Source organism: Hevea brasiliensis, unplaced genomic scaffold (genome assembly GCF_030052815.1).
Source record: "Hevea brasiliensis isolate MT/VB/25A 57/8 unplaced genomic scaffold, ASM3005281v1 Scaf297, whole genome shotgun sequence".
In the NCBI taxonomy this organism is placed as follows: Eukaryota; Viridiplantae; Streptophyta; class Magnoliopsida; order Malpighiales; family Euphorbiaceae; genus Hevea; species Hevea brasiliensis.
Window position 1 is genome coordinate 50,500 of NW_026614803.1, and position 19,501 is coordinate 70,000.

Consider the following 19,501-nt stretch of genomic DNA (forward strand, 5'->3'; position numbering starts at 1 on the left):
CTCAAATCACACTTCTATATTCGTAACTCAGATATCCATAGCTCAACCACATCACACACCCTCCCCGCCCATCAAATCGCCATTCATCACAAGATGAAAATTTCAATTTAGTCCTTATAATTGATCATTTTTGCAAAACCGCCCAAATAAGCTCTAAAAATTCTAAAACTTTGCCCCGCGGTCCTTAGCAATATTACTAGGCTATTGCAAAAAGAATCATAATTTTCTAAGCTACCACGAATATTTTATGGATTTTTAATCCTATTTAAGCACTAGAAAATTACAAAAAGCAAGGTTCGGTTTACCTTTGCCGATTCTCGACTTTGAGGACGCGCCGACGCCCGACAATGGGGTATCCAAAACCTCGGTCCACCCGAGACTTTTCCAGAACGAGTCCGTTCGCCTAATTTCACTGCACTGCCAATCGCCGAATTTTCGCGTATTGAGGATACCTACACGAAGCCCACAACACGGGGGTTAGTACATAAATTTTTCAGAATTTTCTAAGCTCATTTAATGCTCAAAAAGAAACTGTGAAGTTTCGTGGGACCCACCGAAAAATGGTGTCAGAAAAATTCAAAATTTATGTCGCCGCGAAACTCTCGACGAGTGAAGCACTCTGGTACTCTCGGTTTTCTCATGGGATTCACGGTTTGCGAGAAATCTCACCCAAAAGTCAAAATGGGCTAAAACTTCCTGGATAAAAATTGGATAAACCGCTCGATGGATTTTGGTGTTCTTGGTGTCTATGGAAAGCTCTCAACGAGTAGATGATTTTAGACACAAGACCCGGTCCAATTGGTGGCCGGATCGGCCAAATTTTGGCCAGGAAGCCGAGGAGTCGCACGCGACGCGATTATTTCGGGCCGCTTCCGGCGTTCCAGCGCCGGCCGTGAGGGAGGGCTGAGGCGACACGCCGGCGAGGTGGGGAGGCAGGGGAGGTGGCGGCGCAGCAAGGGGAGGAGGGAGGAGAGAGAAAAGAGAGAGAGAAGGGGAGGAGGTCGGACGCGCGCGGGGAAGGGAAGAAGAAAAAGAAAAGGCCGGTCCGATTCGACCGGTCCGATCCGGTCCGGTTCGATTCAGGATACAAAATTTTGAATTTTTATTCACGAGACCAAAACGAGGTCCAAAATTCAAAAATTTTAAAAACTCAGAAAAATTCATAGATTCTAAATATATTTTTAGTTTTGCCACGTGGTCTTTAAATAAATTTTTAAAAATCATCAAAATTTATATTTTCGAAAAATCAAACCTGATTTTTAAAATTCGAAAAATCTCAAAAAAAATCCTAAAATTTAAATAAAATTAAAATACCAAAAATGCTCATGAAATAATAAAATTTAAAATTTTTGGGGTGTTACAGTTTAATTCCCCTATAGTTTGAGCAACTCTGTATGTCTCTCTTATTTTTAAAAATAGGTACTAAAATACTCTTCCTCCATTCATCAGGCATTTTCTTTGAGTTTAGAATCTTATTAAATAATTTAGTTAACCATGCCACTCCCATATCTCCCAAATACTTCCACACTTCAATTGGTATTTCATCGGGTTCACAGGCTTTACCAACTTTCATTCTCTTAAGTGCTTCCTTTACTTCTAAAGATCTAATCCTTCTAATATAATTCATATTCTTTTCTATTGTTCTATAATCTATATTCACACTATTACCATTTTGACTATTATTAAAGAGATCATTAAAATAATTTCTCCATCTTTCTTTAATGTCCTCATCTTTCACCAACACTTTTCCTTCTTTATCCTTAATGCACCTAACTTGATTGAGATCTTGACATTTCCTTTCTTTCCTCCTTACTAATCTATAAATACCTTTCTCCCCTTCTTTAGTTCCAAGTTTCTCATATAACTTTTTAAAGGCCTGTGCTCTTGCTTGACTAACTGCCTTTTTTGCCTCTTTCTTTGCTATCTTGTACTGTTCGTATGCCTCATTATTATCACATTTAGGTAATTTCTTATACAATTCCCTTTTTCTCTTCACTGCCTTTTGTACTTCCTCATTCCACCACCATCTCTCTTTTGAGGGTGGTCCATGTTCTCTAGACTCTCCAAGTACTTTTCTAGCTACTTCTCTAATCTTTGATACCATCTATATCCACATATCGTTGGCCTCCATATCCAGCTTCCATGCTTCGGACTCAAGAAGCTCATTTTTGAACTTCACTTGCTTTACTCCTTTGAACTCCCACCACTTTGTTCGAGCTACACTATCTCTTCTGACCTTTCCTGAATTGTTCCTAAACTTGACATCCAAGGCCACCAACCGATGTTGACTTGTTAAAGCCTCTCCTGGAATGACCTTGTAATACTTGCATATAGCTCTATTTGTCTTCCTAGTTAAGAGGAAATCGATTTGGCTTCTATGCTGCCCACTTTTGAAAGTTACTAAATGTGACTCTCTTTTTATAAAGTAGGTATTTGCTAGTATTAGGTCGTATGCCATAGCAAAATCCAGGATGCTTTTTCCCTACTCATTTCGACTGCCAAAACCAAAACCTCCATGAACATTCTCATAACCTTGTCTATCACTTTCTACATGCCCATTCAAATCTCCACCAATGAAAACATTTTCTTCATTCGGTATGCTTTGCATTAAATCATCCATATCTTTCTAAAACATTTGTTTACTCTCACTGTCTAGTCCTATTTGTGAGGCATAAGCACTAACTATATTTATTGTTTCTCCTTCTAGTACTAGCTTTACTAGTATAATTCTATCTCCTACTCTTTTCACAGCTATTACGGCATCTTTCAATGTCCTATCTATGATTATGCTCACTTCGTTTTTGTTCCTCTCCTTCCAGAAACCACGCTTGTACCTGAATTACCCACGTCCTTACTTTTCTCTCCTACCCATTTAGTCTCCTGAATGCAAGCGATATTCACCCTTCTCTTTTCCAAGGTATCCACAAGCTCCATTAATTTTCCTGTAAGTGATCCATCATTCCAAGTACCAACCCTGATCCTCCTCCTATCCTGCTCCTTCCTAATTGGTCTCCTTCTATGATATATTCTATTGTTTTCTATGTTTATCTTGTGTTTTGTTCCACTATTTATTCTACTATCTGTCCTATGGACTAACTTCTTTACCCACACTCGTCCATGATGTGGGAACCCTTGCTCACTTAACACCACACCCGGGCACCGGCATGGCGCGTCGCTTTCGGTGAACGCCCTACACCCTTGCATATTTCTCACTACACCCGGCCTTCGATGTAGCGCGTCCTTAGTAGAGGACGCCCCAATGTTTATATCATTTGAATCCATATCATAGGGTGTGATGAAATTTTTACGCTGGTTGTCACCTACCGCAACCCTCCTCCTTTATTCGGGCTTGGGACTGGCTAAGCGCAAACTACTTAGGCGGAGTTAAAACAGTTCTTCAAATACCCGAGGGAAACACTTCCAATAAATTTTCCACAACTCCCAACCTCCAAATAATATCAAGTCAACTCAGTTCAATTCACTTCAAAATAATTCCACAATCCAATCAAAGTTTATCATCTCAAAATATTTAATAACTTCATTCACAATGAATAAAGTATGAAATTCACAAATATAAATCTTAATTTACAAAAAGAAAATCCAAAAATAATATTATAACAATTTATTATACAACTACTCAACTTTACATTGATACATAAAATATTACGATATTTACATCAAAATTAACTACAAGGGTATAAAACAATACCCGTATAAAATATCAGTGCAATCCTCAATATCAGTAGTAGCTCACTCTGCTGCTTTCTCCTTACTCTTATCTGCGATAGCAAAATAAGCTATCGCTGAGTATAAAATTACTCAGTGGTGCACAATAAAAATTTAAAACACAATACATAAACCATGCATTAACGAAACACAATTTAAATATTTCTCAATCACATTTCACAAATTATCAAAACTCATAATAATACGATTTGATCAAATAATTTAATAAACACAGTGTTGCCAAATCATACACAACTTAAGCAATGACACAAAATTTTCGATTAATGCCGTGTTGTACACCACGACAAAGCAATCTACAACCTCACTAATCAAAATCAATGAGGGAGGTGGCTAGCTAGCTAATGAGTACTCATCTGATCTACAACCTCAACTGGTAAACCAGAGAGGGAGGAAAATAATCAATTTTAACCCCATAACTGGAGGAGGAATAATAAGGCACTGTCATGCTAAGTGTGAATCAGAAATCCATTTCAAACATTTTATTCAATTATTACATACAAAAATCAAATCAATTTCCAAAGTTACAATTTTATCACAAAGTGGAAACACAAAAGTTCTTAAACTCATAATGCATACTAAATCAATTTTTCAAGGATAAAATGCTGAAATAGAGTTTATTGTGCATAAAACTGACGTGAGTCGCCTCTAGGCCTTGACTCAGTCTCTCAGACCTTCTAATTCCTTTTCAGCTAAAACACATAGTTTCACAGTGTTTCAGTACCATAACTTAGCATAAATCCAAAAATAAATTCAATTTCACTTTTACTTAGCTTATATCTGCTAAACTCGACGTTCTTTAAAATTTGTGTTTCGGAGTTATTATTCACTATACTATTCCAGTCAAATTGTAGACTTTCTAAGGCTTAATAAGTATGGGAATTCCAACTTCACCCACATACCACATTTTGGTCATTAAATTTGTTGTTTTTGATTGTTTATTCAAATTCTAAGTCTTTTAGGCAAAATTACAAATTTTCAGTTTTGGTGCCTTAGGTTGCACTGTTCCATTGGTCATTTTACTGTTGGAATTTGGAAAAACTTTCTTCATAGAAAATGTTCCCTATTGTCTTAAGTTTATTCTCCTTTTTGAATCACTCCAATTGGAGTTTTGTAGCTCAAGTTATAGCCATTTGAACCATGGCTGCCGGATTGGACACAACCCAGAATTCTGGGCAATTTTTGGTGCTGGCAGTTTTGGGTCACCAACTTGGGGTGGCCAAATGACTTGGTTGCTGGCAGAATTTGGGTTTGTGTTCTTCATGAAAGTTTTAGGTCTATATCTCATCTAACTACTGGTAAAATTTCAGGTCATGTAGACTTGCCTAGCTCAAGTTATGGCCAAATGAACAAACACTTTTCATTTGGTCAGTTTATACAGGGCAGCCTGCAATTTTCCAACTTTGGTCAATTTGTTCACTAGGTTTTGGTCACTTTTTGGGCATGCTTCCTAAATGAAAATTGTGTCATTTAGTGTCTATTTTCATCCCCAATTGGTCCCATACCAATTGGACTTGTAAAATTTCATTTTTGGTCCCTCAAAGGAAATTTGGTCATGCTGCATACTCCATCCGAATTTGGCCCTAACTCCAACCATTCCAACACAACTCATTTGGTCACAAATGACCATTTTTCACTTCACATTAGGTCAAAGACATCATTTACCAATTTCTCACAATTTTGCCTCCCAAAACCCTAGGTCCAAACCCTATCTCACTAAATTATTGCATTTGTTGAATTCTAAATGTATATGTGCTATTGATACACTCATTCACACTTAACTAATTCATAATTTACATCAAAATCACCCATTTAATCCCTAATCTACTGCTGGCAGAATTCATATATAATCCCTCATCAATTGTTTTCTTTTCATTTTAAGTAGCTTTCTTGGTTCATTAAGCTATAAACACAACAATTAAGCTAAAATTTTCAAGTTAATTTACATACCTCCACTTGACTTTCAATTCTTCACTTCTTTTCCTTTTCTTGTTTATTTCCTTCTTCTAATGCCTCCTCAAGTGAAAATAACAAGATGTTGTAGAGAATTTTTAGGGAATTTAGGGTTTAGGTGAATGAACTCAAGCTTTGCCCAAGCTTTCATGGAGTTCTTAAATGGAAAAGATGGGAGAGGTGGGGCGGCACAAGGGATTAGGGAAGAAGAAGATTGTTTTCTTTTCTTTTTTTTTTTTTGGTTATTTTAGTCTTTATTTATGGCTTTAACTTAGTCAAAATTGGTAGGAAATTGAATTTCAATTATGACATCATAATTGATGTCATCCATGATGTAATACCTTTTTTACTTTTCTTTTTTTTTTCTATTTATTTTTCTATTAGTTCTTTAATTTAATTCTCGATTATGAAATTTTCTTTTCTCCGATTTTATTTAACAGTTAGGTCAGGTGTCAGCTCTCGGGATCAATTGACCAAATTGTCCCTCGCAAGTTCAACCCGGTTTGCAAATAATTCAATATTACTTCTGGCTCCCTGACCTAATTATTTGACTGGCTTAACAGTTCTTTTTCGTGATTTTCTCTTTTCCACTGTGTTCGTAATGGTCCTAAGTACCGAAGCGTCACATTTTACCGTTTCAAATTTGAGTTTAAATTGACTTCGCGATGTTTCTAGAAGGTCACCCATCGTGACTCTCACTGCTTAACTTCTTATGTTGATTTTCTTATTTATACTTAACTAATTGGCAATTACTAATTATTTGTGTTTATAGCTTATCTAGTTATCTTAAGTGTCATTCTAATCCCCTTAATTGTCCGGACCGACTCTGGTCACCGGAATAGTGAAATATACCAGGCTATACAAATGGGGGTGTTATAGTGACACGTGGCACCATGAGATAGTGACACATGGCACCATACAAGCTTTCCACTTGTCTTCCATTCATAAAAGATGATTAAATGAATATTAAATCTAGTTTTGACAAATGGCTTAATGTGATTAAGTCTTCTAAAAGTAAGATTTAATCGTAACATGAAATGTGGCAAGCTTTTAAGTGAATTTATCTTATGTATATAAATGAAGAAAGAAGAAGAAAAATAATCTTCTTCTCTCTCTTTCATGTTGAACAGCAACCATGGGAGTTCCTCTCTCTTCTTCAATTCTCAATTAATTATTGAAGAAAAACTTTCATTTCATCTTGAATTAATTTACTAGAAAGTGTCTCTAGTGCACTACATCCATTAACCCTCACTAAAGTAAGCCTATCTCACTTTAGTTGTTTGGAAAATAAGAAAAGAGAGCTTGAGGGTTATCATTGGTGAGTCCTAGTGAAGCTCTTGGTGGACAAGCTAAAGGGACAACATTTGGAGTCCTATGAGCACCTTAAGGGAGTAAGATTGATTGATTCTGCGCCTTGGAGGTTAGAAATCAATAATCCCTCTTTTAATTAGGGTTTAATGAATTCAATTTCTATAATTCAGTTCTTGATGGCAAATGAACCTCTAATACATGTTAAAATGTGTTTTGGTATACTTTTGGGCATTGGGGATTGGCCAGGCACATAACTCATTTGGCATGGTGCATGTAACTCTAGAATAAATTTTAAAATTCAATGTTCTAATGCCCTTAAATCCATGCTTCCATGCCTTCAAGTTAATCACCAAGTAATATTATGATTTAATTGATTAATTAAAGAGTCTAATTAATTAATTAAATAGGTTTGGTTTGCAATAAGATTGTAAAGTCCCTAGCATGACTTGAAACCAAATCTTCGATAATGGATGTATAATATAAATTTAATGGTAAAATTAATTAATGAAGATTAAATAATTAATTAATTTATATTTGATATAAATTAATTTAAGGGAGAAATTACAATTTTGGATTGAGAACTCAAAATTGTATACAAGGGTAAAATGGTAATTTTACATGGTGATACGTGACACCATGAGATGGTGACACGTGGCACCCATGTAAGTGTGCCACTTGTCTTCCTATGATGGAGATGAATTATTGAAAATTAAATTAAGCTTTGACACTTGTTTTAATGAGATTAAGACAAATATAAAGCAAGATTAAATTATGGCTTGACATGTGGCAAGACATTTAATTTATTTTATCTTACATATGTATAAGATAAGAAGGAATTAAAATAAATTTAATTCATCTTCTTCCTCCTCTCTCTTGGCCGACACACTTAGTCCTCTCTCTCTCTTCTTCATTTCTCCATTAATTCTAGAAGGAAACCTTGATTTCTTCTTGAATTAAAATTGCTAGAAAGGGTTTCTAGTCTATATATCCATTTTAACCTCAGCTAAGCAAAAACCCCTAAAGTTTAAGTGGTTGGCAAGCTATCAAAGGAACATTTGGGGGCTGCCTAAGGTGATCTTGGTGAGCTTGTGGTGGACAAGCTAGAGGAGTTACATTTGGAGCTCTTGGAGACTATCAAAGGGATTAGGAAGTTTGATTCTGTGCCTTAGAGGTTAGTCTTCCATAATCCCTCTTTTAATTAGGGTTTAATGTGATTAAATGCTAAACCTCAATCTTTAATGGCAAATGAACCTCTAATGCATGCTAAAAGTGTGTTTTGGCATGCTTATGGGCATTAGAAGTTGGCTAGGTGCATAATTCATATGGTATGCAAGCATATAACCCTAGACAAATTTTGAACTTCCAATCTTCTAAGGCCTTAAACACGCTTCCCAATGCCTTCATTTCCCACTCCTCAAGGTAATAGCTTGACATCACTATCTTAAGTTTTATGTTTGACTGGGAAGCTTTCCCATAGATTTAATACCCAAGGAGCTTACTTGCTATGCAATTTGATTTTCAAACATTCTATTATGCGTATGCACTTAGTCAAACCTTTCCTTCATCTTTGTCATCTCCTGATCATGCTTGTTTTGATTAGTAAGAATTTGTTGTAACAAAGCTTCTATTGTGGAACTTTGTTCTTGTTGTCTAAGAGGAGGTGAAGGATTAGTATTCCTCTGATGAAAACCATAACGTGGTTGTCTGGCTGCTGATATTGCTGTCCTTACTATTGTATTGTGAAACCTTGAGTTAAAGCTTGGTTTTATTTATGAAACCTTGAGTTAAATCTTGGTTTTGTTTATGAAACCTTGAGTTAAATCTTAGTTTTGTTTTCCCCATAAAAAATTTGGATGGTTCTTTCAATCTAGATTATATGTCTAAGAGTAAGGATTTTGTCATACCCTACCCCTCCATAAGGCATAACATAATCCTGTAGTATACCTAATGAATTACCAACTTCATCTAATGATAACCTATTAAATACAATAGAAGGGATTTTAAAACTTTTCTTACTTCTTTTTATAGTAGTGAGCACTATTGACAGGTGTTAGAAATTTTTTTAACTGAAGTGAAACCAAATAACATATTTGAAGTATTAATAATTTCTGTAAAAATTTTGGTAGAGTGCCATCTGTATTTTGAATAAAACAGTTCTTCAAAAACCTGTAAAAAGCACTTCAAATATATAATTCCTCAATCCCAAACTCCAATAATTTGTTCAACACAATAAATTTCTCAACATTATCAATTCAGTTCAACAATTAATTTTCCAATGTTTCCAAAAGCTGAGATAAGAAAAATATACCACAATATCTTTACAAGCCAAAATAATTTACAATTTTAGTTTATAACTGCTCAAGACCAAGTATAATATATACATACCGTGCACATATATTACCACAAAAAAAACTACACAATATGGTATACTCAATATACCAGGAGAAATCTCAAAATGTGGTACAAGTAGCCTACTCTGCTGCTTTGTCCATCTGTCTACACCGCACAATGAATGAAAAGCTATCGCTGAGTAAAATTTACTCAGTGGTTCAAAATAACAATTAAAAATGTGGTATATAAAACTTTTATTGACAATTTACAATTCAAACAATTCACAATTTTTCAAAGCTCATATAGCACAAATTTGATCAAACAATTGAATAACACAGTGTTGGCAATCAATAACACAACTTAGGTGATGACACAAACATTTCTGAACATGTCGTGTTGTACACCACAACAAGGCACACTCACCCTACTAATCGAAATCAATGAGGGAGGAAGCTAGCTAGATAATGATAACTCATCCACCCTCACCTCAGACTGACAAGTCAAAGAGGGAGGAATATAATCACACTCACACCATAAATTGAGGAGGAACATAGCAATCAAAACAATTCTAAATCACAATATTTAAATATTTCATACAAACCACAAATCATATTTTATCTCAAAATTTCTATTTGCAAAGTAGGCAACACAATAATTTCCAAATAATATTCCCAAAGCTAAAACAATAAAATATTATTCATAACTCATTTCTCCAAATAAATTTTCTGATAAAAGCAGTGAATATAAAATTTATTGTGCACATACCTGGTTTGAGTCGCCTTTAGGCCTTGACTCAATGTCCCTTATGCTCCTCAATATCCTTTTCAACTGAAACACACAATTTAAAGTATTTCAGTACTCAATGAATTTGTTTCTAATAATAAAATCCAATATTTAAATTTTCTTGGTGCTATTCCCTTCAATTCATTTCATTAGTCAACCTACAATGTTGACCCTTGATGCACTCTAAGTGAGTCAATTCTAATGTTACAAATATGTCACATTTAATAGCCCTTTAGTGTTGGTATATGTTACCAATTTCATTTCGAAGTGTATTGCATTTTATTACAATTTACCGGATTTCGGTGTACTATTTTGACCTAGCCAGATGACGTAGTTCTCTCAGTTTTCGGGTTTCGGTCCAAAGTACAAACTTGTAGGTCTATGTCTTATTGCATGCAGGGAAAAATTTCAGGTCATTCTGAGTTGTGTAGACCAAGATATGGTCAATTTACCAATGCTGCATAGAATGCACAAAAATGGTAGGCTTAGGTCATTTTTAGGTCACTTTTGGTTCGGCCAGTTTTGGTACCTGAACTTGTGCAAGCTATTTGGCTTGGTTCTGGCCATTTATGGGCTTTAGTATCTTTACAAGAATAGTAGATCTATTTCTAAACTATTCATGGTAAAAATTTCAGGTCATTTGGACTGTTTGAGTAAGTTATGGTCAAAACACTAATCACGCTCAAATGGTCAATTTTCAGGCTTTCAAGTCACTAATCCGAATTTGGTCATTTTTCAAGTCACCTTCTAAGCAGAATTTAGGTAAACTTCATAAAAGTTGGCACATTTTGTGCTTAGTTTCATCTCCAATTGATCTCATACTAATTAGAGTCACACACTTAAGGTTCTAAGCTAAAGTGTACACTGCCCTGTTACACATTATTTAACACTTACCAATTACACATTCAATACTTACCAAGTTTACCTTTCATGCCAATTCTGATTTGGTACCATAACATTAACACACTTAACATTACATTTTGGTCATTTTGGGCATCTTGTAACCACTCTCAACATACACATTATAACTCAAAATTTTTAAAGTCCAATTACAATAATTTAACCACATGAACATACCTTATTTACATGTCCAAATCCAAACAATTATTCACATACACATGCTGCCACCATAAGCAACATAATTCAACAATATTTCATGAACTTAAACACCTCAATCTTCTTCATGAGGCTACCACAAGTTTACACATACCCATCAACTTTCATTTTCACTTTTCAAGCTTACAAATCAAACTTTACACATGGAATTCAACTTCAATACAATTAAACATTTAAATCAACATCCAAACAACCATTTATATGCAAGGAAAAGCTGTTCATGGTGAGTTTTCATGGCTGCCAAAATGGCTCAACTCCAGTAATTCATCAAACATCAAAAATTCTTCCATAAATCAATTACCCACAACCTTGGTTACACTTTTAATGAAACAAGAATTGAAAACACCCACTTACCTCTTTTGGACTTCTTCAAAACTCCATCAAAACTTATCTTTCTTGCTCCTAGTATGCTACCCAAGGTGTGTACTTTAACTTTAATGAAGAACTCTTTTGCAAACCATGGCTTGAAGAGGGAGATAGAGTTTGGACAAGGGGGCGGCCATGGGAGAGCTTGGGAAAGCTTGGTTTCGGATGGTTCTCCTCATGAGGCTGAAGATGAATTCTGTACCTCCCAAGTATCCCTTTAGGTGTCCAAAGGCTGAAGTTAGTGGAGCACTAAGGTAGGTTAATGATTATTTATTCTAAAGTTTCCAATTTCCCACATTTTCCTCATTATCTTTTACTATTTAGATTATGTACCACCATTTTAATTTTTCATGACATTTCCAAAGTGTAATATCATTTATTTTTAATGGACATTTAGGTTAAAAGGTATCTTAGGGTGTCAAATAACCACAATGCCCCTATTCAGGTTGCATTCTCGATTTTTCGGTAACACCGAGTTTTATCATTTTCTCGATTTCTCGTTTTTCTTTGTACTAATTAATTAATTTTTCTTTGATATTTCTAATGATATTTATACTTCAATAGATGTTTATTTAAGTCTTAAAAATATTTTCCAGGGTTCCCCGCAGTCCAGGGCTAGTCAACGGTCCACGCTGCAACTTCCCAATGCGGTCACCCATCGATAAGGTTTTCGGCTCGTTTAACTTGGTTTTATTTCATTGCTATTTTGTTTCTTTGTTTTCTTGTATTCTCCTTTCTTGTATTTCATTATTTTATGTCTCCTCACTACTTTTAAATGTAGTTCTAGGCATCCTAGCTGTCCGAACAACACTGGTCACTGAAACAGTAGAATGCACTACCGAACATAGGGGTGTTACAATTCTCCACCCCTTAAAATAAAATTCGTCCGCGAAATTTTACCCATTAGCCGTCTTACAATATTCACACATTTATTTTCTCCTTCTATATGATCTTATAATCTTCTTTTCTCTGAATTTGTGCAAAACTTTTAACAATCTAATATAACATTTACTTTGTTTATATAGCACTAATCTTTTCTTACTGTCATTCCGTCTAATATTTCGATTCATGTTCCCTTTTTGAAAAACCATTGAGGTCATGTTAAAATTATTTATCTAATCATGGGTCCTTTGACCATTCTAGTCAACAATCTTACTCACATTTATAACATTTCTTTGTTATATCTGAATCAGCTGTTCAAATTTTTACTTCCACAACTCTTTTTATCTATTAATATTCTATAACTTACTTCCTTTTGTACTAAACTATAACCTTTTGATATTCTAACTTTTGAGTTATAAATCCCTAAGTAGGATTTCCAAACTCATTTCCAACAATAAAATTTGTCCTGGCATAACTATACCAAAACAGATGCCGTTGACAACTATTCTCATCTTGGTGCACTATCGGATAGTACGTAGCTCTACACAATAATCTCAAGTCAGTACTATAATCTGCAGCTTACAGTATAAACATCAAGAACATTGCATGGTTACTACAATACATTCCAATAGATCAAACTTTCCTATATTTTATACTTCTTAAATTCACTAGTATCCGAAACTTATTCTGATTACAATATCCATTACTGTAACTTACTTTTAGGTAACTGACAATTTTTTTTTATATGAGGGGTAGCAGGAAGGTAAACAACACTGGCATTAACATAAAAGTATGCAGACCCCAGGTCAAACAATACATATATATATCTTAGTTACTAATTGAGAAAGTACCAGCAACAATGTCAAAAGTCTCAGCCTCTTCCCTCTATCGTATAGCGTATACTATAGCTGAAGCATCACTCTATTCTGGCTTATTCACAGTACTCTGACTTCTAGTTGTACTAACTGATGGTGAACTCTTTGGGGTAGAAACTTGGGTTGATCCCTTTAGTGTAGTAAATGATCCAGAACGGCGTGGATTTATACAATCCCTAGCAAAATGACCAGTCTCTCCACAATTAAAACATGCTCCTATGGCTCTATAACATACACCACTATGTGGTTTACCACAAGTTTCACAAAGTTGATCCAACAGCGCATTTCTGGGTCTTTGCTGAGTTTGCTAATCCGATTGAGGTGGTTTCTATCCAGAAGATCTATCTCTACCCGATTCACGTGAGTTAGATCCTCCAAAGTGCTTCCTCTTTCCTGACCCACTATCACGAACTTAATCAGTAATCTTTCTAGTTTTTTCTTTTTTTGCTGTACCCTTTTTAATTGTATCTTCATTCTCAATTCTTTCCATTTCCAGTGCTTGTGATACTAGCTCTGAGAAGTTCTGGTATCGAAACCCCACAACTTGCATTCTTAGACTAGGCTTTAACCAGGTCTCAAATCGCTTACACCTGTCTCTAGGAGTAGTAAGCAGGCTTCCTACATAATGACTCAATCGAGAGAAGTTTCTCTCATATTCTGCCACTGTTCTACCTCCTTGCTTCAGACTTAAGAACTCCTATAGCTTCTGGTCCACATAGGCATCTGGGACATATTTTTGTCTGAATTCTCTGAGAAAGTGGTCCCATGTCAGTACTGGGGGTTCCATCAAATTGTGGAGAATGGTTTTCCACCAGTCATATGCATCTCCCTGTAAAAGTGAGACTGAGTATTCAAACTTCAGCTCATAGGTGCAGTTTAGCTTCCTAAAAACTCTTTCCATTCTTTCCAACCATTGTTCTGCCTCTAGCGGATCCACTATCCCCTTGAACTCAGTAGCCCCATACTTAATCAACTTGTCATACTACCTAGCTGAAGGCTATGGTTGAACCACTGCTGTCTGCAGTGGGGCTTGAGTAGGCATATTACCAGCCATCTATTGGAACATCGCACCCATTTGCTGAGCAAATTGAGCAGGGAACTGTGGTACTGAGGGGACTGGTGTAGCTGATCCACTCACATTGTGTAGGGCTGGGGCATCCCCTTGTACCTCGGCCTCTATTGATTGATCGACTGAACGATCCCCTTCTTTCATAGTCAATTTGAGGATCTTAGACCTCCTGAACAAATAACATAAGGAGATTTCCTCCTGTTAGTGCATATTTATAATGTAATGTACTGTATGTATTAAACAATGACATTGACCAGTTGTACTATGAAGAAAGAATATTCGAATTACAGGTAAAAATAGAATTTAAAAACTAGCTCTGATACCACTAAAACATTTCACACCCTACCCCTCCGTAAGGCATAACATGATCCCGTAGTATACCTAATGAATTACCAACTTCGTCTACTGATAACCCATTAAATACACTACAAGGGATTTTAAAACTTTTCTTACTTCTTTCTACAGTAGTGAGCACTATTGAAAGGTGTAAGAAATTTTTTTAACTGAAGTGAAACCAAATAACACATTTGAAGTATTAATAATTTCTATAAAAATTTTGGCAAAGTGCCATTTGTATTTTGAATAAAATAGTTCTTCAAAAACATGTAAAAAGCACTTCAAATATATAATTCCTCAATCCCAAACTCCAATAATTTGTTCAACATAATAAATTTCTCAACATTATCAATTCAGTTCAACAATCAATTTTCCAGTGTTTCCAAAAGCTGAGATAAGATAAATATACCACAATATTTTTACAAGCAAAAATAATTTACAATTTTAGTTTACAACTGCTCAAGACCAAGTACAATATATACATACAGTGCACATACATTACCACAAAAAAAACTACACAATATGGTATACTCGATATACCCGACGAAATCTCAAAATGTGGTACAAGCAAATTACTCTCACGCTTCTGTCTGCTATCTACTTATGATAAAGATGAAAAGCTATCACGAGTAAAATTTACTCAGTGGTGCACAATAACAATTTAAAATGCGGTATATAAAACTTTTATTGACAATTTATAATTCAAACAATTCACAATTTTTCAAAGCTCATATAACACAAATTTGATCAAACAATTGAATAACACAGTGTTGCCAATCAATAACACTACTTAGGTCATGACACAAACATTTCCGAACATGTCGTGTTATACACCACGATGAGGTACACTCACCCCACTAATTGAAATCAATGAGGGAGGAAGCTAGCTAGATAATGAGAACTCATCCACACTCACCTCAGACTAAAAAGTCAAAGAGAGAGGAATATAATCACACTCACCCCATAAATGGAGGAGGAACATTAGTAATATTTTCATGCCAAGTGTGAATCAAAACAATTCCAAATCATAATATTTAAATATTTCATACAAATCACAAATCATATTTTATCTCAAAATTTCCATTTGCAAAGTAGGCAACACAATAATTTCCAAATAATATTCCCAAAGCTAAAACAATAAAAAATTATTCATAACTCATTTCTCCAAATAAATTTTCTGGTAAAAGCAGTGAATTTAAAAAGTATTATGCACAGACCTGGTTTGAGTAGCCTCTAGGCCTTGACTCAATGTCCCTTATGCTCCTCAATATCCTTTTCAACTAAAACACACAATTTAAAGTGTTTCAGTACTCAATGAATTTGTTTGTAACAATAAAATCCAATATTTAAATTTTCTTGATGCTATTCCCTTCAATTCATTTAATTAGTCAACCTATAATGTTGACCCTTGATGCACTCTAAGTCCTTGATGTACTCTAAATAAGTCAATTCTAATGTAACCAATATGTCACATTTTATAGCCCTTTAGTGTTGGTATATGTTACCAATTTCATTTCCAAGTGTATTGCATTTTATTGCAATTTACCGAATTTCGGTGTACTATTTTGACCTAGCCGGATGACCTAGTTCCCTCAGTTTTTGGGTTTCGGTCCAAACTACAAACCTGTAGGTCTATGTCTTATTGCATGCAGGGAAAAATTTCAGGTCATTATGAGTTGTATAGACCAAGATATAGTCAATTTACCAATGCTGGATAGAATGCACTAACATGGTAGGCTTAGGTCATTTTTAGGTCACTTTTGGTTCGGCCAGTTTTGGCACCTGAAATTGTGCAAGCTATTTGGCTTAGTTTTGGCCATTTATGGGCTTTAGTGTCTTCATAAGAATTGTAGATCTATGTCTAAACGATTCATTGTAAAAATTTCAGGTCATTTGGACCTGTTTTGAGTAAGTTATGGTCAAAACACTAACTGCTGCTCAAATAGTCAATTTTCACGCTTTCAAGTCACTAATTCGGATTTGGTCATTTTTCAAGTCACCTTTTAGGCAGAATTTAGGTAAACTTCCTTCATAAAAGTTGGCACATTTTGTGCCTAGTTTCATCTCCAATTGGTCTCATACCAATTGGAGTCACACACTTAAGGTTCTAAGCTAAAGTGTACACTGCCCTGTTACACATTATTCAACGCTTACCAATTACACATTCAATACCTACCAAGTTTACCTTTCATGCCAATTCTGATTTGGTACCATAATATTAACACACTTTACATTACATTTTGGTCATTTTGGGCAGCTTGTAACCACTCTCAACATACACATTATAACTCAGAATTTTCAAAGTCCAATTACAATAATTTAACCACATGAACATACCTCATTTACATGTCCAAATCCAAACAATTATTCACATACACATGATGCCACCATAAGCAACATAATTCAACAATATTTCATGAACTTAAACACCTCAATCTTCTTCATGAGGTTGCCATAAGTTTACACATATCCATCGACTTCCATTTTCACTTTTCAAGCTTACAAATCAAACTTTACACATGGAATTCAGCTTCAATACAGTTAAACATTTAAATCGACATCTAACAACCATTTACATGCAAGGACAAGTTGTTCATGGTGAGGTTTCATGGCTACCAAAATGGCTCAACTCCAATAATTCATCAAGCATTAAAAATTCTTCCATAAATCAACTACCCACAACCTTGGTTACACTTTTAATGAAACAAGAATTGAAAACACCCAATTTCCTCTTTTGGACTTCTTCAAAACTCCACCAAAACTTATCTTTCTTGCTCCTAGTATTCTGCCCAAGGTGTGTACTTTAACTTTAATGAAGAACTCTTTTGCAAACCATGGCTTGAAGAGGGAGATAGAGTTTGGACAAGGGGGCGGCCATAGGAGAGCTTGGGAGAGCTTTGTTTCGGCTGGTTCTCCTCATGAGGTTGAAGATGAATTCTATACCTCCCAAGTGTCCCTTTAGGTGTCCAAAGGCTGAAGTTAGTGGAGCACTAAGGTAGGTTAATGATTATTTATTCTAAAGTTTCCAATTTCCCACATTTTCCTCATATCTTTTACTATTTAGATTATATACCACAATTTTAATTTTTTATGACATTTCCAAAGTGTAATATCATTTATTTTTAATGGACATTTAGGTCAAAAGGTATCTCAGGGTATCAAATAACCACAATGCCCCTATTAGGGTTGCATTCCCGATTTTTCGGTAACATCGAGTTTTGTCGTTTTCTCGATTTCTCATTTTTCTTTGTACTAATTAATTAATTTTTTTTTTGATATTTCTAATGACATTTATACTTCAAAAGATATTTATTTAAGTCTTAAAAATATTTTCCAGGGTTCCCAGCGGTCCAGGACTAGTCAACGGTCCATGCTGCAACTTCCCGGTGCGGTCACCCATCGCTAAGGTTTTCGGCTCGTTTAACTTGGTTTCATTTCATTGCTATTATTTTTTCTTTGTTTTTCTTGTATTTTCCTTTCTTGTATTTCATTATTTTATGTCTCCTCACTACTTTTAAATGTAGTTCTAGGCATCCTAGCTGTCCGGACAACACTGATCACCAGAACAGTAGAACGCACTACCGACCATAGGAGTGTTACAGATTTCCCATCTGTTTTTACTCATAATTTCCAAAATAAAGAACTTGTTCTCCATAATCCACTCCATAGCTCACTGTTCCTTCTGCATAAGCAACTTGTTGAGAAGTGTCAGAATATGATGAACTAACTAGCATACTTAAATATTCCATTTTCTTTATAAGCACATTTGTGAGTACATCAAATTTGGCATTAATCAACTTGAATGGATTAAGCTCATACATTTCTACAGCTTTTCTCTTTTGTTTTGGAGTTGGACCCCTTGGACTACTCCATATATGAGTGCTCTTTACTATCTTCTCCAACAGCTCATAAGTTTTATTCTCATGCTTCATGGTAAAATTCCCCTCTAGTTTGAACATCAATTATCCCTCTAATTGTGGGAGTAACATTGTGTAGAAATTATGATTAATCATCCATTTAGGAATGGTATGATATGGATATTATCTCTCTAACTCCTTCCATCTCATCCATGATTCATAAGGAGTTTTATCTTCTCTTGGTCCAAAAGCTGTCATCTGATTTCTCAACTCTTGAGTCTTTCCTATTAGGAAATATTGGACTAGAAATGCATCAATAAGCTTTTCCCAATTTGTGATAGAGTTGTGAGGAATTAAGCTAATTCAAAGCTCTATCCTTCAAAGCTTTATCATTCTCATTATTCTAATCATCTCCACCATTACCACCAATAAGAACTCTTTTTTCAGCCATTTCTATTTCTATTTTAACCACTCTCAAAGCTTTTTTTCTCTTTCTAGTATCTTTCTTGTTAGCTCTATAAAACTTCTCAATTTCACAATTGCATAAGAGAGATGCATCCCTTTTTCTTTAGGCTCTTCTCATAAAAGATCAAAAGGTACTTATAAAGAATAATAAAACACAAAGTAAAAAGAAGATAAAAAGAATAAAATCTTAAAATAACTAAAATAATTAAGAATTCAATCTTAAACAAAACAACTCCCTGGCAACAGTGCCAAAACCTTATACGGACTCACCACAAGTGCATGAGTTGTTAAAGCAATATAAAAAAATAGATATTATTCCCTCGAAGAGTTATATATAAATTTTTGATATAAAATGAACTATATTAACATTGTAATTTAATGAAACAAATGAAGAAATTAGAATTCAAAATTTA

At 34.9% G+C, this 19,501-nt stretch overlaps 1 non-coding gene across 1 annotated transcript; it reads left to right on the forward strand.

Annotated features, from left to right (window-relative positions):
• The first annotated feature begins 18,789 nt into the window (after positions 1-18,789).
• LOC131176968 (small nucleolar RNA R71) lies at positions 18,790-18,897 on the forward strand. The gene has a single exon (XR_009146749.1). It is a non-coding gene; the product is annotated as a small nucleolar RNA R71 (small nucleolar RNA).
• The last annotated feature ends 604 nt before the right edge of the window (positions 18,898-19,501 follow it).